The following is a 7,392-nucleotide window of genomic DNA, read 5'->3' on the forward strand; positions in this document are numbered from 1 at the left end:
CTTATAGAAAAAACACTGTTAAAAACCTCATCGTTCTACTGTGTTGGATCTTAATCTTGAAAATATAGTTGCTCTGCTTCAAGGTCATAAGTATAGGAGATCTGAGAAAAGGTAGTTTGTGCCAGAAAGCTTGTCTAGCTTTTTTCTCAACTATCCAGTTGGTCCAATAAAAATATCACAAAAGAGCCCTTGCCTTGCCTCACACATTTGCTTGACCATCATAGCTACACCAACACTCTAACTCCACTATGAGTATGGGATTATAATAAAAACATTAGGATTTCTAATGGAGTTCCTAAAAATGGCCAAATCCAAAGCAATAAGCCTTGATAAACAATTAGACTAGATAAAATACCTTACTTCTGTTTTCTTTCAGGTTCATATTTGTTCACTTCCACTACAAACACACTGCCATTTCTCAAAAACGTCAGTACATTTTGTTAAGTTATTCAAGAACCATTGCATATTATCACAGCTGCTTCAGTAATCCTAACTCTAGGCATTTCTTATTTCATTATTATTAACTGCAAATGTTGTTGTTATGTGTTGTTGTTACATCTTGCCCTTAAAAAATGAATTAACAAAATAATATCTTCTGTCATCCTGACTGTACAACCTTAGCTCCTTGACTTTATAACCAAGTGAATTTTTAGACTTTTACAAATGTCATTATATTTTCAAGGAAACTATCTGAACATCTGTTAAACTCATTTCTTCATTTATGGTCCATCATATAGTTCCGTATTTTGGTAAATTCCATCTTAAGATACAGCAAATTATTGTGCATTTAAAAAACTTCCCATTTGGGAGGGATGTCTCTCAAGTATAAATAACACAAAATAAGGGTAACCAATAAGGATGCAGTCCTGAACTAAGAATCCAACAAGCAACTCCTTAGGCATAACTTTTGAGTTCAGTGAAACTCAATTTGGGGTTCTCTGTACAGTTCTTGTTCCAGGAACAGAGGCAAAATTTAGAAAATATCTCTTCCAACAGTATCATGTCGTGATTCTATCAGCATACATCAAGATATGACAAGCAATCTGAAACCATTTTGTTATTATTATAGCCATATCAAAGAAAAATATAATTCTGATATAACTGTTATTCTTTGATTTATATAATAACATGAAGCCACATGAAGAAAGCATTCAAGTCAGATTAATTTACAGCTGTGTAAACTAGAAGTAATTCAGTTAAAACCAATAAATGACAACATTTATGCTGATATAAATTAGGTGAATCCAGCCTTAGTTCTTAGAAAACATGACTCCTATAGCCAAAGGGCTGACATACATCAGAATGCACTTATCTTTATAAATGGACACATGCCATTAAGTCCCTCTGTCCTCTTGTCTGTAGGTTATCTTCTGGTTTCTTCCCATCTTATTCCATTTCCCTCGGGTGTAATCTCTTTCTTCGAACCACCTCTGGATGCATTTTCTAAGGCAAGGGAAGATTCTAGGTCACATCTATCTCTCTACTAACAAAAGAATAGTCAGTGCTGCTGGCAAAAAATGGAACATTCCCCCCACCTCCCCAACACACACATTTTCTCTATCCTTTCATAGCCACATGCAGTGATTTTGAAATGTGTACAAAATGCATTTCTTTGCTAGGTCAAAGTCATTTATAAAAGACAAGGAACAAATAAGATACTTTAGGCTGAGCTCAAGGAGGAAAAATATATGTAGGCAATTTCTGATTTTTGTCAATGGAGGTTTAATGTAAGAATTAGTTTGACTTTGAGGAACACAGAGAATTTATATCCAAATGAACCAAAAAGCACTTTATCAGCAACATTTGCATTAAAGCATTGATTCAGTGATATACTGCAATGAAAAAATAGTTTTTCTTGTCTGTTCAAAGTCTGGTCACATAGGCTTCCTTAGAGCTAGCTGTCAAGAGCTGCATTAAAACCCCTGGACTCTGATCCTCAAGCAGGTGTTTATGCTCATTGGCAGGATGGCCAAATAGGGCAGGGAGGTAGAGGAATGTGCATAACCACGGCTAACCAACGACCTTAATGTTTATACCTAACTAGCACTGTAAGAGGAAAGAGGTTGCTCTTTTGCTAGGCTTGAATATGTACATCCAGCTTGTCATATAAGAATGGAAAGTTTGTATATGTTTCAGCTCCCTTTGCTTCAGTTTGATTATGTTTATTAATATCTTTGTGACACAATGAGTAGAATGAAACATTTAACCAGGAATTGTTTTATTGTCCACTTATCTGGAGGACGGCTGTTTATGAAAACAGGTAAAAATACAACATCATCTTCCTGGGACACAAACAAACCCCCAGCCCTCATACTAAAATTGTATAGCACAGTATAATACTACCAATGTAAAAGGCAATGGCATGTTAAGGCTTTCTTCTCTTCATGTACTGCTCCTATGGTATGTGCTCCAGTTATTTTTCTGGTAAACAAATTAATTACAAAAAGGGCTCTTTTTTCAAGTAGTGGGGAGTGCTATGAAACTTCATGTAGTTTATGACATGTAACTAGGACTTGCATGGTTTTTTATCCCATGGGTTTCATAGGTGTTATACGTAGGATATTATGTGCATGATGAAAAATCTGCTAACATTAAGTCTTGATTGTGAAATCTACTGCAATGGGCAGACCTTTATTTCCATATGGTGTTGAATCAGGCTCAGCCTGGAGGAATGGCTCCAACTGCATGGCTCAGACTGGTGGAATAGGACCCTGGCTGCTGCCCTTGTGGGTTGATGCAAAAATAAACCCATGCCACCAAGACTAGCACAGTGACAGTCAGCACTGCCCCAGGCATTGCACAGTGGCCCAGTGGCATGGAGCTGCCCAGCTATGCCTCTGTCTGGCTCTTAAATGTTTTCCTGGTAACTATCTCTGCAGTATCAAGGTGCCACTGCTGGAGTACTTAGGATGTCATGTACTCTTTCTTTTTTTAGTCAGTACATGTAGGAAAGACAAATGTAGTACAAAAGTGCAGATACAACCCTAACATATCCAAAGAGAGAGAGAGAGACAGAGAGAAGCATCTAAGATCTGAGTCCGTGGTAACTTATATGTGGGACAAGAATAATGGTATGTTGGTATAGGCTGGGATTGAGAGGCAATTGATATGGTCAGTATGTTCTGCTTTCAATGTATGTGGCTTCCTATGTGGAAATTACTACTTCTAGAAGCAGAACACATTAAATTGTATGTTGAAGCTTCCCCTTCAGAGGGGGGAGGTTCAGTATGCAGCCATGTGGGTCAAGCCAGCTGCTTCACAGTTTAAAATGGAGAAGGGAAAAGCAGTTGTAATACTCCTGGTGGGTTCTTGGGGTGCCTGGGACCTGTTGCCAATCTGGGGGTATTGCAGTGTTTCCTGCATACAGAAAACTGGACAACTTTCAGTCTAACAAGTTCAGTTTACATTGGGGGAAACAACAAAACAAGAAAGGACAAAATAAAAGTCCAAAGAAGATAACACAACGTCTCGGTCTTCCTTGTAACATGTTGCATCAGTTCATAATAGGATGTTTCCTTCCTCTGTGAATAGGCAGAATTCTTAAAACGTACAGGTGCAGTGCACAGAAAACAATGTTACATGCTGCTTATATGGCTGCCTATAGATCAATAATTCACCACTGGTGCCACACCCACTGGTGTAAGCCATAGACAGCAATCAGCTTGAGTATTCTTATCCTTCTGGTTTTTAACCCTGTCCAGGCAAAAAAGGGACTTGTGAAAGCTTTTCATTATCCAAGTGGATAATTATCATAATATTTCCAGCATGGGCAAAACAAAGTAGAAGAAAAAATTGTTGGGTTTTTTCCTAGTTTTTTAAACTGGGATGATTTTGTATTATTTTTTGTTCTCTTCCTGGTAAAACCTGCAGGAGGGAAAATATACAAGCCCAAATAATTCCAGTCTAATCAAATAATTTTTTTTTGAAGCTTAGAGCTATGTACAGTGCATCTTTAAAAATACATTTTCATAGCCTCCATATAGGAAAATATATTTTTTCCATAATATTTTAATTTGAAAACATTTATATTAATTGGGGTTTAACAAGTCAATGCTTACTCTTCAATTAATTCCCTGTAAGTGCAATAGTTTACCTATATAGAGGCAGTTCCAGAACTAGAACTTGGGGGAGAAAATCCATTAATTCATTGTAGTCCCATTTAATTTTATTGGGTTTCTAGATGGCTTGCTTGCCATCGCTCAAAACTAGTCTGCTGCATGCCACATACACAAGCCACAGGTTGGCCACCCCTGCTTTATGACAAGCGTTCTGATCTTCTAGCTAGTTCTTCCTGAGTAAAGCTTGTGTTCACATGGAGCCCCTCTGGCATCATTGGGCTTCAGCGCAGACCCACTTAAAGGATGGGGGCCAAGGAATATAACTGAAGCAAATCAGAAGCAAAAGTGACTGTTTTCCAACATTTACGTTAAAACCTGTGCTTTTAATAATGATTATGTATAAAGATTTGCTGAGATCATTTTGACAGCACAGGTATAATTAGCAAAATCAGTTTTCTTTTCCTCTAAGAATAACATGAATTAGTTTCAGCTTGAATATTTACTTTTTCTACACAAAATCTGTGCTGACCAATGTTGCCTGTTTTTTGTAATTTGTAGGAAGTGGCCCAATATGTGGTGCTTTTCGTAAAGCCACAAATTTCAGAATCATGAGATTCCATGAAAATCTTAGCTGTTATTTTAAAAAAGGTTTTAAACTACTTGGTTGCAGAAAAAAGCTTCAAGTAACTGTGTTCACCTTGATGGCTTGGATACCAAAGGCAGGTACGAAGAACACAGTGGGCATGTCTACATGTGCATTAATGTGATTTTCCTAAAGCACATTAAATTTAGTACCTCCAATATGAGGTAAATGTACATCAGGTTGTGCTAATGCATGGTAGTACAAGCACACACTTTTTAGGTGATGCTTAATGTGCAGTAACCTATTTCAGGGGTTCCCAACCTTTTTATGCTGAGGACTGGCAAACCATGGACTGGGAAACTGCGGACCAGAAGTGACTTGGCATACTGTGGGCAGAAAGCCAACCCTTTTTTATACTCAGTATAAAAACTGGCTGTCAGTCCAGAGTATGCTAGTCACTTCCAGTCCGCAGCTGGCCAGACTGCAGTTTGCAGGTCTTCAGTCACTTCTGGTCTGCAGCAGCCAACCCCCTGCAGACCGGCAGCCAACTCTTCACAGCCCAGAACCAGGCTGCAGCCCAGGGGTTGGGAACCACTGGCTTATTTTACTGCACATTAGCTTATTAGCATGGTTTTTAAGTGCTGCTTTAATGTGCAGTAGAATGGTAAGCACATTAAAGTGCACATGTAGATGCTCTCATTACATATTTATTTTTAAAGATTTTTTTTTTAAAGCCAGTATCGCAATTCTTTGTGGGACAGACTCTGTATATGCTTAATTTCAGTACCATGCTTAATGTCACTTGTCTCACAACTCACTCACACAAACCTGTAACAAGCTCTTTCATGCAGTCCCTGTTTCCTTTTGTGCATTCCAAGAGCCCTGCTGCTGCCTCTGCTGAATTGAGGCTCTGGGTTTAACAGGACTGAACCAGTCTGAAAATGCTGCCATCAGTAATCAGCACTGCTGAAGGCAAATATTTAAACTAATACCATGTAATATCAATCAGCCTGTAGTTGAGGTTTGAATTAGAAGACTATCACTGTTCCCCCTGACTTACAAAATAAGCTCCCTCCACCAAAGTGAAAGAGCTTTCTGTGTACAATAATACCAGTTGTCTATGGATCTCCTCAGTCATCTAATGACTTCCCTGTTTACTGAAAGACTGTCATTCTGGTACTGAGGAACTGCTGCTGATGAGGAGTCCCTGTACAAACAGCTCTATGGTGGAGATGCAGTTTATATTGGAGAAACTGTTCTTTTGCTGATATAGCTTAAGTGTGTTCCCTAATGGCAACAACCTATAGCAGGAAACAACTTTTTGTTAACATGCTGGTAGGTATTTACTGGCATTGCTTTATCAGAGTAGTGGCTTGCTTTTTGGATTGTAAGTAGCTACTCATAGACACTATGCTACTAAACCCTTGTAGTGTAAAGTAGGCCTTAGGGCTGTAAGGCAGTGCATCTGACCACATGAAAGCAGTTTCACTGGCATAAAGGTGCTTTGTGCTGGAAGAAGTATTGCTACCAAGACTGGAATGAGTAACCATTATAACAAAAAGCAAAGATTTTGTGGGGAGGTGGGTGGGGGTGTCAGGGCAGGATGTTGTTCATCAGGTCCTGGGCACAACTGGAGTACAGTTAGCACGCTTTCCCTTTGAGAAGGGAGCAAGCGAACACAGCAGGGAGCTGCGGAGGATCACCTTCATAAGGATATGTGTGTCAAAAGCATCACCACAGCACTGAAAATAAGCAAGGTGTTTTCATAAAAAATGAGGGCTGGAAGGGACCGCAGGAGACCATCAAGTCCAACCCTTGCTCAAAGCTGGACGTCTCCCAAGTAAATCATCCCAGCTAAGGTTTTGTCTCACTGGGTCTTCAAAACCTCTAAGGATGGAGGAGACTCCACCACCTCTCTGGGGAACCTGTTCCAGTGCTTTACTACCCTCCTAGTGGGAGAATTTTCCCTAATATCCAAACTCCCCTTGCTGCAACTTGGGACCATTGCTCCTTGCTCTGACACTAGCCCCGCTGAGAACAGCCCGGCTCCATCCTCATACCAGTGAGCCCTCCTGCGACCTCCCCAGCCCTTGGGACTGTCCTGATCTCTCGCTCGTCCTCCAGGCTGCTAGCTGCAGCCCGCCTGAGGAGCGGCGGGCAGCGAGCACCGCTGGACAAGACCTCCCGCGCGGCGGTAAACGCGCATAGTAGAACCTCTCAGTTCCCTACACCGCGCCGCCGGGTGCTACCACTACCTGGGGGGAGGGCAGTAGGACACGACACCAGAGGGCACTACCATTGGCTGCGGAGGTTGGAGGGCACTACCATTGGCCGCGGGGGGTGTAGGGCACTACCATTGGCCGCGGGGGGTGTAGGGCACTACCATTGGCCGCAGGGTGGGGGATAAGATTGTTTCCAGCTACTGCAGGCGTGAAGGCGATGGCACCTAATTTATTGCCAACATTTTTTTTTGCTCTGGAAAACAAGAGCGCGCTCCTCGGAAGCGCTGGTTGTGGGCAGAAGCGGGGCGCAGCACAGGCACCCTGACCCCCGCCCGCTGTATGGCGCGGGCAGTGTTCCGCGCACGCGCAGAATCGCGCAGCCCTCCTTACTCTGGCACCCCGCGCACTGGGGCTGCCGCTGGCCCGAGTCTCGGCTCCGTGGGGGAGGGGCCTGGACCCGGCGAGAGCCGTGGGGCGCGCGGTGCATTGTGGACGTGCAGTGATTGCTGCGGGCGCGGGGCACGCCGGG

The sequence above is a fragment of the Crocodylus porosus genome, unplaced genomic scaffold (genome assembly GCF_001723895.1).
Source record: "Crocodylus porosus isolate Cpor-Errol unplaced genomic scaffold, CroPor_comp1, whole genome shotgun sequence".
Classification (NCBI taxonomy): Eukaryota; Metazoa; Chordata; order Crocodylia; family Crocodylidae; genus Crocodylus; species Crocodylus porosus.